Here is a 16,164-nt window from a genome sequence, read left to right on the forward strand (position 1 = left end):
GAAGTCCATCTCCTCTGTAATGCTGATGATTCCATTCAAGTCCATCCTCCAGAAGGGCTTCCCAGGTGGCCCTAGTGGTAAAGAATCCACCTGTCAGTGCAGGAGATGCAAGAGACGCATGTCCTGCATCCAGATCAATTGTTTGATCCCTGAGTTGGGAAGATCCCTTACAGTAGAAAATGAAGTGGCAACCCACTCCAGTATTCTTGCCTGGAAAATTCCATGGATGGAGGAGCCTGACGGACACAACTGAGCAACTGAGCGCACATCCTCCTGAGGGAGTTTCTTTACCGGAACATCCCAGGGAAGAATTACCTCTCATCCCAAGCAGCTACTCGTACACCTCCTTCCAGCAGGCACAGCGTTTTCCTTGAGAGGTCTGGTGAAGGAAATTCCCTCCATCTTCTGAAACACATATATTAATAGCTTTTATAACCAGGGAAAAAGTTTACCAAAAGTTAGATAACATGTGTGAAAGTGTGTATCATACCCATGTTGAAATTAGTATGAAGGCACGCCTTGACTGTTGATAGAATTATGGCATGAGAGCAGTCTCTTAGGAAGGTTGCAAGGATCTATCGGTGGTTGAAGATGCCTCCTCTTAGACCTGGACATCCTCCCCTTAAGGTTCTCCCAGGAGAATCTCTCAGAAGGACACCTGGATGTACATTGAAACTGCTGGTATAATAGCGAATACTAGAGCTGCTGCTGCTGCTGCTAAGTGGCTTCAGTCGTGTCCGACTCTGTGCGACCCCATAGACGGCAGCCCACCAGGCTCCGCTGTCCCTGGGATTCTCCAGGCAAGAGCACTGGAGTGGGTTGCCATTTCCTTCTCCAATGAATGAAAGTGAAAAGTGAAAGTGAAGTCGCTCAGTCATGTCCTACTCTTCGTGACCCCATGGACTGAAGCCCACCAGGCTCCTCCATCCATGGGATTTTCCAGGCAAGAGTACTGGAGAGAGGGTGTTTATTGATAAATCGAAAAATAGGGAACTTCTCATGATTCAGTGGCTAAGATTCCATGATCCCAATGCAGGGGGCCAGGGATGGATCCCTGGTCAGGGAACTAGATCCCGCATGCCACAACTAAGAGTTCACATACCACAGCTAAAAATCCCGCATGCCACACCACAGATCGAAGATGCTGCGTGCCATAACTAAGACCCAGAGCAGCCAATTACATAAATAAATATTTTAAAAATAGTTAAATTAATGTCAGTACATTCACATAAGAATGTCCTAGATGTGCGTATTCTGACCTGAAAGGACGTGTCTACATTGTTGAGTGTCTACTCTTCACCTGTGCCAGGTGAATTCACTCATGCTGCACTCACCACCGTATACCATAACAAATCCGACCTTATGAACTCACGTCATTTGGGGTAACACGCTGCACTCCCCACTGTATACCATAACAAATCCGACCTTATGAACTCACGTCATTTGGGGTAACACGCTGCACTCATCACCGTATACCATAACAAATCCAATCTTATGAACTCATGTCATTTGGGGTAACAAGGGTAAAAATTTAGTCCAAAGTCTCAGTCCTCATCCAATCCCATGATCTCAATAAGCACTTGAGTTACTTTCTGCTTGGATAACTCTGTGGTCTGGCTCTACAGGAAGGAGTATGGTTTGGGAAACTCCTAGCTCTGGGGGAAAAGGGACCTGGCCTTCTGCTTACTCTGAGGGTCTCACAGAGTGTCTGCTGAGTGTGGTTTGTCGTCAACTCCTATTCCCTGGACCCTTTGCTGGCATCAAACTCTCCCCTTTCCTCCAACCTGTACCCCAATTGCTGTCAGAGTCATCTTTTTTTTTAATATTTATTTATATTTATTTATTTGGCTGTGCTGGGTCTTAGCATACAGGATCTTCAATCTTTCTTGCAGCACGCAGGATCTTTAGTTGTGGCATGTGAACTCTTAGTTATGGCATGTGGGGTCTAGTTCCCTGACCAGGAATCGAACCTACATCCCCTGCATTGGGAGCTCGAAGTCCTAGCCACTGGACCATCAGGGAAGTCCCCAGAGTCATCTTTTCAGGTCGCTGCATCATATAGCAAACCTTAACACCTCCTCATTGACCTGAGGAGAAAGACACAAAATCTGAACATCATCTGAGTGCCCTTGCATGTGTCACAGCTTCCTTCCCTTTCTGCCTCACTTGTGCAAGTCAACTCCCACCCCAGTCCCTCTTTCAGTTCCTTGAACACATCAGCTTTCTTGCCTGCCATCCTTCTGTATCCTGTTTCTCCTCGTTAATTCCTCTTTTTCCTCCAGTTCCTTTTCTTAGCTTCACTTTCTTTGATCTCCCTCATGCTTTCCTGATGGTTCAGATAGTAAAGAATCTGCCTGCAGTGCAGAAGACCCGGGTTTGACCCCTGTGTTGGGAAGATCCCCTGGAGGAGGGCATGGCAACCCACTCCAGTATGCTTGCCTGGAGAATCCCATGGACAGAGGAGGCTGGCGGGCTATGGTCCATAAGGTTGCAAAGAGTCAGACACGACTGAGCGACTAATATCCATGTCCAGACTGAGCAACTGTTCATGTTCACAGTCCTTTGAAGCACAGTTGTAAGTTTATATTTATGACACCTATCATAGTTGTAACTTTATCATAGTACTACCTTCCTATTTATTTGTGACACTAAGGGGCCTGAACCATATCAGATGCTGGATTAATGTTAGTTTCTCCTTCCTGCTGTATAATTTAGGCTGGTGCACCTCAAGGGGATGCCTGTTGCTCTGTCTGCTATTTCCCCCTGCACACTAATAAGTTGAAGTCTGAGTTTATAAAGCAGTTGGCGAATTTTGCTTAGAATGAGTCAGCTCCCCAAAGTGCAGCTGAACAGGACACCACAAGGCTGTGTTAGATTCCTGGGGCCACTGTGGCAAATTGCGACAAACTTGGATGACCTAGAACAACAGAAATTTACTCTCTCATAGTTGCAGAGACCAGAAGCCCAAATCAAGGTGTCTCCAGGATATGCTCTCTCTGTAGACTCTCAGGGAAGCTCCTTCCTTGTTTCTTTCTAACTTCTGGTGGATCTGCCAGCAACCCTCGGGGCTCCTTGGCTTGAGACACAGCCCTACGACCACTGCCTCCATCATTACCTGGTTTGGCTCAGTGTGCTCTTGTCCAAATTCCCTTCTTCTTGTGACACCAGTCACTGAATTAAGGCCCACCTCATCTAGAAATACCTCACTTTAATTTGATTAATTATCTCTGCAAAGACCTTACTTCCAAATAAGGTCACCTTCTGAGGTTGTGGGCAAATACGTATTTGGGGGGACACTATTCAACCTAGTACAAATGTCCATAAGTCATTATTAATTATGTCTCATTTTTAGGCTTTTTAACATGCTTACAACAAAAGGAGTAATAAACAAAGGATTCCTTTCTCTAGGTAATAAACTCAGAGGATAAATCTCAAAACAAACTGAAGTCTCCTTTAAAAGTAACGGCCATAACATTTTTAAAAATAATATCCTTCTTTTGCTTTAGCTCTTAAAAAAAAAAACACAACTATTTATTTATTTATTTGGTTCTGCCAGGTCTCACTTGCAGCATGTGGGATCTAGTTTCCTGACCAGGGATCCAACTCAGGCCCTCTGCATTGGGAGCCCAGAGTCTTAGCCACTGGACCATCAGAGAAGTCCTGAAAAGTAATAACCATAGCATTTTGTTCACATGAAAGAAAGTTTGTGAAACACTGTTCAGTGTCTGCTCTCCTTTGTTGTAGCTGTCAATGCACTTCCACTACACTCAGATCTGTAAATATAGTGTTACTCCACTTTCATTAATTTATCTGGTCTACCTAAAAAGCTCACCTACTGCCCCTATAATATGAAAGAGAAAACGCTGAAAGAAAAAGATTGAAAAATACATCAAAAAAGAAAACATCTTCAGACTACAGATTTTTCTTCCTTTGCGTGAGCTGAGTTCTCATTAGCTAATTCCTTATGGCTTAAGTTTTCCCTTTGTCTGCTTTAGACATATACAGCAAGTATATTTGTATTTGATACTTTATATTTAATCAATGATGACCTTTTTTTTTTTTTTAACAAAACCCTGAGGCCAGGTAATTTATTTGCGTTGCAAAAGAGAAGATGAGAGCATGGAAAGGTGATCTACCTGAACAGCCACATTCTGAGTCACCCACCCGGTCCACAGACGTGCAGGCTCTCACTGCTGCCGTAAGAATGACCTCTGAGCCTTTGGAACCTCAGCCGAATATTTACTCTTGACACACTCCCGAGGTCAACATTAAAGACTGATATTTTCTTGTAGAGAACAGCTGTGTGGACACGGGTTGGGGAGGGGAAAGAGGCGGGAGAAAGCTCCCAGAAACAACTGGGAGCTTGGGACTGACGCATATACAGTACCAGGTGTAAAACGGATAGCTAGAGGAAGCTTGCTGTAATCACACGGAGTTCAGCTTGCAGCTCTGTGCTGCTGCTGCTGCTGCTGCTAAGTCACTTCAGTCGTATCCGACTCTGTGGGACCCCATAGACGGCAGCCCACAGGCTCCCCCATCCCTGGGATTCTCCAGGCAAGAACTCTGGAGTGGGTTGCCATTTCCTTCTCCAATGCATGAAAGTGAAAAGTGAAAGTGAAGTCACTCATTCGTGTCCAACTCTTCGTGACCCCATGGACTGCAGCCTAGCAGGCTCCTCCGTCCATGGGATTTTCTAGGCAAGAGTACTGGAGTGGGGTGCCATTGCTTTCTCAGTCACAGTTGTGTAGTGACCTAGAAAGGTGGGATGGGAGAGGTGGAGTGGGAGATCCTAGAGGGAGGGGACATGTGTATACATATAGCTGACACACTTCACTGTACAGCAGAAACTAATACAACATGGTAAAGCAACTATACCCCAATACATTAGAAAAAAAAAGATTGGTACTCTCTTTCCATGCTATTTCTTACCATTCAACATTATGATCTCTAAGGAAGAAAAGAGAGTTGGAGGATGTAGCAACTAATTACACATATCTGACTTTGGACTGAATCTTGGTATGGACAAATAAACTCTAAAGGACATTTCTGGAAATGTTCAGAAAATTATGGGGCATTATGCATCGTAGCACTCTTGCCTGGAAAATCCCATGGACAGAGGAGCCTGGTAGGCTGCAGTCCATGGGGTCTCTAGGAGTCGGACACGACTGAGTGACTTCACTTTCACTTTTCACTTTCATGCATTGGAGGAGGAAATGGCAACTCCAATGTTCTTGCCTGGAGAATCCCAGGGACGGGGGAGCCTGGTGGGCTGCCGTCTCTGGGGTCGCACAGAGTCAGACACGACTGAAGTGACTTAGCAGCATGCATTGTAGTGGAGAAGGCAATGGCACCCCACTCCAGTGTTCTTGCCTGGAGAATCCCAGGGACGGGGGAGCCTGGTGGGCTGCCGTCTATGGGGTCGCACAGAGTCGGATATGACTGAAGTGACTTAGCGGCAGCGGCAGCAGCATGCATCATAGGAAACTGCACGTGAACTGGGTTTTAGATAATTTTAAGGAATTATTCTTAATTCTAAGGTGCTGATGTTATTTCAGCAACCTAGGAAACCAGGAAATGTTTTTAAGCTTTTAGCAATGCATACTCAAACAAAAAAAGAAATTATTTTTAAGCAACACTGTGAAGTTCTAAAAGGTTCTAAATATCAAGTTGCTAACATTTATGGTGAAGGGGTTAGAGAAGACCCTTTTTATTTCTACTTGAAGGACTTCTCTGTTTGAACTCTTTGCAACATACAGGTTATATATATATATATATATATATATATATATACATGTATATATATATATGTATGTATATGTATCTATGTATATATATATTTGCTAAGTCACGTCAGTCGTGTCTGACTCTGTGACCCCATAGACGGCAGCCCACCAGGCTCCACCGTCCCTGGGATTCTACAGGCAAGAACACTGGAGTGGGTTGCCATTTCCTTCTCCAGTGCATGAAAGTGAAAAGTGAAAGCATTGTCGCTCAGTCGTGTCCGACTCTTGGCAACCCCATGGACCGCAGCCCACCAGGCTCCTCCATCCATGGGATTTCCTAGGCAAGAGTATTGGAGTGGGTTGCCATTGCCTTCTCCATATATATATATATATATATATATATATATATATATATATATGTATATAAAACTCTTCTGTCAAAAAAACACCCAGATAAATCCAAAATTGAGTAACATTTTTAAAATAATTGTCTTGTGTACTCAAAAATGTTAAGGTTGAGACAAAGCCAGGCTAAATATCTGTTCCAGTTAAGGGAGACTAAATTGGCTGCAGAACTGAATGCAATTTGTCAGTCTGAATTGAGTCTTGGACCAGAAGAAAAGATTTTTCTTTTTTACCTGTTAAGGACATTATTGGAATAACAGGCAAAGCAGAACATCTGTAAATTAGAGGGTAGTATGGTATCTATGTTAAGCTCCTGATTTTGATTATTGTACTGTACTTATATAAGTAAATGTTTGTTCTTAGAAAATATACACAGAGGTTTCAGTTCAATTCAGTCGTTCAGTCATGTCCAACTCTTTGCGACCCCATGGGCTGCAGCATGCCAGGCTTCCCTGTCCATACCCAACTCCTGGAGTTTATTCAAACTCATGCCCATCGAGTTGGTGATACCTTCCAACCATCTCATCCTCTGTTGTTCCCTTCTCCTCCAGCCTGCAATCCTTCCTGGCATCAGGGTCTTTTCCAATGAGTCAGCTCTTCGCATGAGGTGGCCAAAGTATTAGAGTTTCAACATCAGTCCTTCCAATGAACACCCAGGACGATCTCTTTTATGATGGACTGGTTGGATCTCCTTGCAATCCAAGGGACTCTCAAAAGTCTTCTCCAACACCACAGTTCAAAAGCATCAATTCTTCGGCATTCAGCTTTCTTTACAGTCCAACTCTCACATCCATACATAACTACTGGAAAAACCATAGCCTCAACTAGACGGACCTTTGTTGGCAAAGTGATGTCTCTGCTTTTGAATATGCTGTCTAGGTTGATCATAACTTTCTTTCTAAGGAGTAAGCGTCTTTTAATTTCATAGCTGCAGTCACCATCTGCAGTGATTCTGGAGCCCGAAAAAATAAAGTCTGACACTGTTTCCACTGTTTCCCCATCTATTTGCCATGAAGTGATGGGACCAGATGCCATGATCTTAGTTTTCTGAATGTTGAGCTTTAAACCAACTTTTTCACTCTCCTCTTTCACTTTTATCAAGAGGTTCTTTAGTTCCTCTTCATTTTCTGCCTTAAGAGTGGTATCATCTGCATATCTGAGGTTAATGATATTTCTCCCGGCAATCTTGATTACATCCTGTGCTTCATCCAGCCCAGCATTTTGCATATTGTACTCTGCATAGAAGTTAAATAAGCAGGGTGACAATATACAGCTTTGACATACTCCTTTTCTTATTTGGAACCAGTCTCTTGTTCCATGTCCAGTTCTAACTGTTGCTTCCTGACCTGCATATAGGTTTCTCAAGAGGCAGGTCAGGTGGTCTGGTATTCCCATCTCTTTCAGAATTTTCCACAGTTTGTGGTGATCCACACAGTCAAAGGCTTTGACATAGTCAATAAAGCAGAAATAGATGTTTTCTGGAACTCTCTTGCTTTTTCGATGATCCAACAGATGTTGGCAACTTGATCTCTGGTTCCTCTGCCTTTTCTAAAACCAGCTTGAACATCTGGAAGTTCTCAGTTCATGTACTGTTAAAGCCTGGCTTTGAGAATTTTGAGCATTACTTTACTAGTGTGTGAGATGAGTGCAATTGGGCGGTAGTTTGAGCATTCTTTGGCATTGCCTTTCTTTGGGATTGGAATGAAAACTGACCTTTTCCGGTCCTGTGGCCACTGCTGAGTTTTCCAAATTTGCTGGCATATTGAGTGTAGCACTTTCACAGCATCATCATTTAGGATTTGAAAAAGCTCAACTGGAATTCCATCACTTCCACTAGTTTTGTTTGTAGTGATGCTTCCTAAGGCCCACTTGACTTCACATTCCAGAATGTCTGGCTCTAGGTGAATGATCACACCATCATGATTATCTGGGTTGTGAAGCTCTTTTTTGTACAGTTCTTCTGTGTATTCTTGCCACCTCTTCTTAATATCTTCTGCTTCTGTTAGGTCCATACCATTTCTGTCCTTTATTGAGCCCATCTTTGCATGAACTGTTCCCTTGGTATCTCTAATTTTCTGAAGAGATCTCTAGTCTTTCCCATTATATTGTTTTCCTCTATTTCTTTGCACTGATCATTGAGGAAGGCTTTCTTATCTCTCCTTGCTATTCTTTGGAACTCTGCATTCAGATGCTTATATCTTTCCTTTTGTCCTTTGCTTTTTGCTTCTCTTCTTTTCACAGCTATTTGTAAGGCCTCCCCAGACAGCCATTTTGTTTTTTTGTATTTCTTTTCCATGGGGATGGTCTTGATCCCTGTCTCCAGTACAGTGTCATGAACCTCAGTCCATAGTTCATCAGGCACTCTGTCTATCAGATCTAGTCCCTTAAATCTATTTCCCACTTCCACTGTATAATCATAAGGGATTTGATATAGGTCATACCCAAATGGTCTAGTGGTTTTCCCTACTTTCTTCAATTTAAGTCTGAATTTGGCAATAAGGAGTTCATGATCTGAGCCAGTCAGCTCCCAGTCTTGTTTTTGCTGACTGTATAGAGCGTCTCCATCTTTGACTGCAAAGAATATAATATTTATATATTTTTTAAACATCAAAATGTTTAAATAGTATAAATTTTAGAGGCCTGCTTAAAAGTTTTTATAGTGCAGAACAATGTCCTCAGCTTCTGGGTTTCTCTCGTGTCACCATACTGCACATTAGGAATACTAAATCATCACTCACTTTCAAGTGAAATTGGAAGGGCAGCAGACTTCTTTCTACCTCTGCCACAGTCCTTGGCTGATGGGGATGGTACCACTACAGTATAAAGCTTTCCTTTTTCTTTCATCATAAGTGACTCATAAAGACTCATGTTCAACTCCTGATCTTGAAGATCAGTAAGGCATGACAATGCACGCTCACAGAAGCACCTCACCCACTGAAGCCCTGTGTACTGCTTGTGAGTGCTTTCTGCATATTTTTGGAGGTAGATGTAAGACTAGAGAAGTGATTTGTGCTCTTCCATTCCCATTTTGGCATGATTTTTCAGCTTCAAACAATCACTTAGGAAAATCTTATCCTCAAATCATTTTATTTTAATCTTTTAAAAAAGTATTTATTTATTCAGCTTTGCTAGGTCTTAGTCGTGACATGTGGGGTCCAATTCCCTGACCAGGGATCAAACCTGGGCCCTCCTGTTTGGGGAGCCCAGAGTCTTTGCCACTGGATCACCAGAGAAGTCCCTGTCCTCAAATCTTGAAAGTAGAAATTTTTCAGGGGACAGTATAACGCTTTTGACTAATGAGAACAGAACATGTTTTAGAGACATGACTTTCTCTACCCACTTTCTTCTCTTCTGGATACCTTTTCTATTCTTCTCTACACATGGATCACAAATGCTTGTCATGATCCATGTACTTTTGGAGGGTTTTTGCCTATAAAAATTTGAGATGGTAGAGTTGATACTCTAAAGTTCTGCCTCACAAAATGTGAAGAAATCTCTAATATGACCTTAAAAAAAATCCTTGTCGCCTAAACTTAGTTAAATACAAAAAAAATTATACTGTTACCAGTCAGAACCATAGTCTCAACCACTGAACCACCCAAAAAGTCCCAGAACCAGAATGGAATTCAGATTCAGCTGCTCACAGCTCAAAAGACCAATACTGGAGAGACACGTGTTGATTCAAAAGAAAATGCTGTTTTATTCAGGAAGCCAGAAACCTGGAAAGATGGTGGACTAATGTCCCCAAAACCATCCCCTTTGTTAGAGGACAAGGGTTTTAAAAGGAAGTTTCGGTGGTGTACAGGCAGGGTGGTTACTGCAGAACAGCACAATTAGTTCTGATAACCATCTTAAAGCTAGTTGCTCAGTGGTCTGGTTAGTGTCATCTGGATGGTTTTATGTGCAATTAATCTTCTACTCCAAAGTCAGCTCACTCCCACTTCACTGAAGCCAGTACCTGGAATTGTGCAAACCATAAGTTCAGCACTGCTTAAGATGGAGGTGCTTTAGTCACACCTCCAGTCTGGTCATCGTGCAGTTAGCCTTTTTCCTCTGGTGGCTGTTCTAGTACAGCTCAGGAATGTTCATCAGACACTGTTATGTGTCAGCTATAGAGCTGATCTCTTGTTTAAATTGTTGCCAGTTCTCCTGCCCCAACTGTTATCTTTTGTTACTGCATGTTCACATTCTTCCAATCTTAAACTCTTTTTTAAAATTAATTAATTAGTTGATTTTTGGTTGTTCTGTGCTGGGTCTTTGTTGCTCCAACTGGGCTTTCTCTGGCTGTGACAAGCGGGGGCTGCTCTCTGGTTGCAATGTAAGGGCTTCAGTAGTTGCGCACAGGCTTTGTTGCCTGGCAGCAGGTGGGATCTTCCTGGACCTGGAATTGAACCTGTGTCCCCTGCACTGGCAGGCGGATTCTTAACCACTGGACCACCAGGGAAGTCCAGTCCTTAACTCTTGAGCAAGGCTTCTGTGACTCATGAAAGGCCTGACAGACTAAAGCTTTTCTACAAATGAGAGGCATGCAGAGAATATCCCAGCAAAGAGGTTAGGGTGGAGCAGGTCTGTCCAAGGAAGTCTCCATACGGCCTTGCTCGATTGTAATATAGATTCTTAAAGGAAACACATTTGCCTACCATCATGCTTCAGCCCACTGTAGAAGGGGAAGATGAGAAAAAGTAAAGACAGCCAGAAGACAGAACAGAAGACCGTGAGGCAGACAGGGGAGTAGTAGATGATCAGACATTCATCCCTGGGGAACTAGGTTTCAGGAAGCATGAGGTGCTGAGCTTGCGCTTGAGAATAATGCATCCCCAAATTTTGAGTGCTGAGTATCTTGCTTACCTGACTCTAGATCGGTACTTCTGAGTTTCCATTAATATGTGTACAGCAAACACGCAGGTTGAGAGACAGTGGTCTTCTATGGATGTTGTTGCAAAGGGGCAATCACCCTGCAACAGAGGCTGCAAGTGTATTACTGAAAAAAGGAATGGAGTAAAGAATAGAGATTCAGGGAACAGGAAAGGATACTGAGCCAATTTTCCCAATAGCTTCTTTACCCCCTCTTGTATTCTTCTCTCTAGCAGTCTTGGTCTTCCTGATCCAATATGGACCAATCTCTCTAGCCAGATGTAGAGTTGTCATTATGTCTTTCAACACCTTCTCTCCTGTGTTGGGTATCCTCTCACCAGATCTTATGTGCTTGCTCTTACTGGTATATTACTAGACTATTTTGGAGAGTATCCTCCACTAGCTTCCTGAACAAAAAGGTACATGGAGGTTACTTTTTGAAACTTTACATGGCTGAAACATTTTTTAATTTCAGTATCAAATCTCACTGATAATACGGCTGGGACTAGAACTATGCACTGAAAGTTATATTCTTACATAATGTTTAAGGCAACATTCCTTTCCAATATAGTTGTTGAGAAACCAGAGAACATAATTTATTTTTTAGGTTTTATTGTTTCCTGTTCCTTACCTCTTGCTCTGTCTCCAAATCCTTCAGAATTTTTTGTAAAGGAGTTTACTCTTGGTATGTGTGTATATTGTTGGGAAGCCCAGTACAAAATAGCCGGTTGGAGGAAGTCCTTGGGAAAATGGCGAAGGGCCAGAAATACCCTGGCTTGCTTTACTCGGGCAGAAAAACATCTCCTGCCTTTGGATATGCCCGGTGCCAAGATTTAATAATAAATATTAAGGATGTTGCTTGAAAAAACAGGTTATGGGATAAGTACATGGTCACTTAGAGCGCGTTGTCCTTGAAATATTTTCACTGATTAGGTGTTAACCCCGTACGCGCTCTGCTGGCTGTATACTCTAAGCTCTTTGTTCCTACTTCTATAAAAAGGCTTGACTGCAGAAATAAACTTGTCAGTCCTTGCAAGAGACTGTCCAAGTGTCCTTCTTTCAGGTTCGTCGCTTCCAAGTCCCGGGGAGAAAATCCCCAAAATATATATATATATATATATATATATACACATGTATATATATATACCTTTCTATATTTATTTTGCTGGGTAATCTGAGAGTATTAATAAAAATACTTAAAGTTTTCTCTTAAATTCTTCTTTTAAAAATTCTTTATTTAGATCTTGGTCATTCATGTTGGAGATCTTAGTAAAATACTTAGTGATCCCAAGCTGCCCATTAATAATAAAAAATGAGGCATTAAAATATCTGATTGGCTTCCTTTGCTTCTGGCCAGAGTGGAGTAACAGTGACCAGATTTATTCTTCTACTTGAAACAAAATTAAGCAAAAAAACAGATATATAAAACAATGCTTTTTTTTGACAGGTAGCACAGGACAATGGTTTCTGAGAACAGGAAAAATACATAACATAAGCCCTCCAAATGTCCCAGCTTACTGCGTTTAGCAAGGTTGCAGAATTTAAGTTCGATACAAAAAAAAAGAATTGTATTTGTACATGCTAGCTATACACAGAAGATGAAATTTTAAAACAATGCACTTTACAGTCATTTCACAAATATGAAATATTTAGGGAAAAAAAGTTGTCAATGGATGTAAAAGACCTGCATATTGAAAACTCAAAACACTGGTGAGAGAAATTAAAGACTTAAATAAATGGAGAAACGTATTATGTGTGCTAATCAGAAGACTCAGTACTATCAAAAAGGCAATTCCTTTCAAACTGAATTGTAGAGTCAATGAAATCTCAATCAAAATCCCAGCAGGTATTTTTGCAGAAATTGGCAAGTTATTTCTAAAGTTCAGATGGAAATGCAAGAGACTAGGATAGCCAAGCAATTCTGTAAAAGAAGAACAAAGTTGGAGGACTAAGGACCTGATCTCAAGCCTTATAATAAACTATAGTTATCAAGACAGTGAGCTATTAAGGCAAAGATAGTCATATAGGTCAATGGAACAGTAGAGATATGGTCATATATGACATATATGGTCAATTGATTTTTGACAACGGTGTCAAAGCAATTCAGTGAGGAATAGATTAGCCCAATTAATTATCCTGGAAGAATTGGATTGTCACATGTAAAAATAAAAAAAAACTTTTACCCTTACCTAATACCTTTAATAAAAATCTACTAAAAATTAACCTAATGTAGAGTTAAAATTATAAAGTTTCTATAAGAAAGCATAAGAGAAACTTAATAACCTTGCATAGACAAAGATTTCATAAGGGACAAAAAGTATGAATTATAAGAGAAAAATCTGTTAAATTGGATTTCATCTAAATTAATGACTTTCACTCTTTAAAAGATGCTGTTAAGAAAATGAAAAACAAGCTATAGAGTAAAAGATAATATTCAGAAAACACGTATCTGACAAAGGATTTGTACCTAGAATATATTAAGAATTCTCACAATTCAATAACACAAGACAACCCAATTAAAAAATAGGCAAAATATTTGAACAGACTCTTAACAAAATAAAAGATATACAGATGGCAAATAAGTACATAAAAAGATGCTCAACACTATTCATCATTATGAAAACACAAATTAACACCACAATGAAATACCATTACATACCCACTAGAATGGCTTAAAGTATAAAGACCATCATACCAAATGTTGCAAGGATATAGATCAACTGGAATTCTCAACGTTGGAAGGAATATAAAAGGAAATAATCATTTTGAAAAACAGTTTGACAGTCTCTTAAAAAGTTAAACATACATCTATGTTGTGACCCAGCCATTTCAATCATGATATTTATTCAAAATAAATAAATGTATATATTCACACAAAGGCTTGAACATGAATGTTCACAGCACTTTATGTTTAATATTCCAAATGTCCATCCATCAGTGAATGGCTGAACAAACTGTAGTATATCCATAAAACAGAACACTACTCAGCTATACAATAGTGAATTCTTAATATATGCAGCAACATGGCCAAATCTCAGAATTATTATGGTGGATAAAAGAGAGTCAAAAGATACATGCTATGTGATTCCACATATATGAAAGTATAGAAAGTGCAAATTAATCTGTAGGTCAGAAAGCAGACTAATTTTGCCTTGGCAGAGAAAAGGTGGGTCAGAGAGGATTGGATCACCAAAGCACAAAAGGAAACATTTTAGGATGACTGAAAGGTTTATTACCTTGGTTTTACAAATGTAGACATTGGGAAAAAATACAATTGTACATTTAAATAAATGCAATATATCATATGTTAATATGGACTTCCCAGGTAGCTCAGCTGGTAAAGAATCTGCCTGCAATGTAGAAGACCTTGGTTCGACTCCTGGGTCAGGAAATCCTCCTGGAGAAGGAACAGGCTACCCAATCCACCACTCTAGGATTCTTGGGCTTCCCTGGTGGCTCAGATGGTAAAGAATCCACCTGCAATGCAGGAGAGTTGGGTTCGATCTCTGGGTTAGGAAGGTCTCCTTGAGGAGGGCAGGGTAACCCACTCCAGTATTCTTGCCTGGAGACTCCCCATGGACAGAGGAACCTGGTGGGCTATAGTCCTTGGGGTCGCAAAGAGTCGGACACGGCTGAATGACTAAGCACACACACGTCATATGTTAATATACCTTAATAAAACTTGGGAGGGAATTCCCTGGCAATTCAGTGGTTAGGACTCTGCACTTTAACTGCCAAGGGCCTGGGTTCAGTCCTTGGTGAGAGGGAACTACAATCCCACAAGGCACGTTGCTCGGCTAAAAAGATAAAGTAAAACTTGATTGGTTCCTTAGTGTGTGCAGATTAATTCAAAAGCTCATGTGATGGAACTTCCCTGGTGGTCCCATGGCTAAGACTCTGAGCTCCCAATGCAGGAGCCTGGGTTCAATCCCTGGTTGGGGGATTGGGGGAACTAGATCCCATATGGGGCAACTAAAAGTTCGAATGTAGCAATGAAGTTTGAAGATCCCAAGTGCCAAAACTAAGACCATGGCACAGCCAAATAAATCAATAAAAATACTTTAAAAATGAAAAAGCTCACAGGGTTAAGTGGTCTCTGGGATTTTCCCTCCTGGAGAGGAATATTCACTGTTACTTGCATTCAATCCATTAATAATCCCAAGCTTATTAATATTTCAGTAATTAGTGTTCCTTTAAGTGTGTGTGTACTACTTACATAAATAATAAAAGTCATTATTTTGCAAATGAACTGTCTTCAAGAATTCAAACATCAATCGAAAATTTAGTCAATTAAATTCTTTGCAAATCTAATGCCTTGGATTCCTTTAAATGCAGCAGTTGGTTGGGAAGATCCCCTGGAGAAGGAAAGGCTACCCACTCCAGTATTTTGGCCTAGAGAATTCCATGGACTGTATACTCCATGGGTGGGGTTGCAAAGAGTCGAACACGACTGAGCAACTTTCACTTTAAAGGCAAGGAAAATATTTATATAGTATTTGTTCAATGATTGTTCAATGATGATTGAACAATGAATGTTCAATGATTACAAAATGATTGGCATACTCAAAAACATGATGAAGGAATTAGTACGGTTTGTCCCAGGGCCTAGCAGTAAGGGATTGGAGATACACGAAACAGTGGCCGCATTCGATGCATGATCCCTGGGTTGTTGGCCACAGCAGAGCAGGCTAGTCAGAGTAGGGAAAGCGGGGAATGAACACTCCAGGGAGAAGCTGGGGGAGGGGCGTCTCAGCATAAGCTGTGGTCTCCGGTAGGGAAATAGGTTTCCCCGAAAGCATGAGTAGGATGTCACCTTCTGTTCCAGCCAGATCTCGGCAGTGTCTGTCTGGCAGGGGTCTCAACATCATGACGTCAGTCCTTCAGCAAGGAGCCTTCAAGTCACCAGGTCTAGTAGTCTCCTTTCAAGAAGTAACTGTTACCTCAAGAGAGGGGACCCTGACCCTATCAGTTGCTCCTTCTGTTCCACTAACATACATTGCCCATCAAGTTCAGTTCAGTCACTCAGTTGTGTCCGACTCTTTGCGACCCCATGGACCGCAGCACGCCAGGCTCCCCTGTCCATCACCAGCTCCTGGAGCTTGCTCAAACTCACGTTCATCGAGTTGGTGATGTCATCCAACCATCTCATCCTCTGTCGTCCCCTTCTCCTCCTGCCTTCAAT

General features: G+C 41.5%; 1 long non-coding RNA gene across 1 annotated transcript; it reads right to left on the reverse strand.

Moving 5' to 3' along the window:
- Positions 1–9,817: 9,817 nt before the first annotated feature.
- LOC112449122 (uncharacterized) lies at positions 9,818–12,075 on the reverse strand. Its single transcript, XR_003037614.2, has 3 exons — positions 11,614–12,075; positions 10,977–11,109; positions 9,818–10,086 (listed from the first exon to the last, which is right to left on the reverse strand). It is a non-coding gene; the product is annotated as an uncharacterized lncRNA (long non-coding RNA).
- Between the last annotated feature and the right edge of the window lie 4,089 nt (positions 12,076–16,164).

Source organism: Bos taurus, chromosome 12, assembly GCF_002263795.3.
Source record: "Bos taurus isolate L1 Dominette 01449 registration number 42190680 breed Hereford chromosome 12, ARS-UCD2.0, whole genome shotgun sequence".
Taxonomy (NCBI): domain Eukaryota; kingdom Metazoa; phylum Chordata; class Mammalia; order Artiodactyla; family Bovidae; genus Bos; species Bos taurus.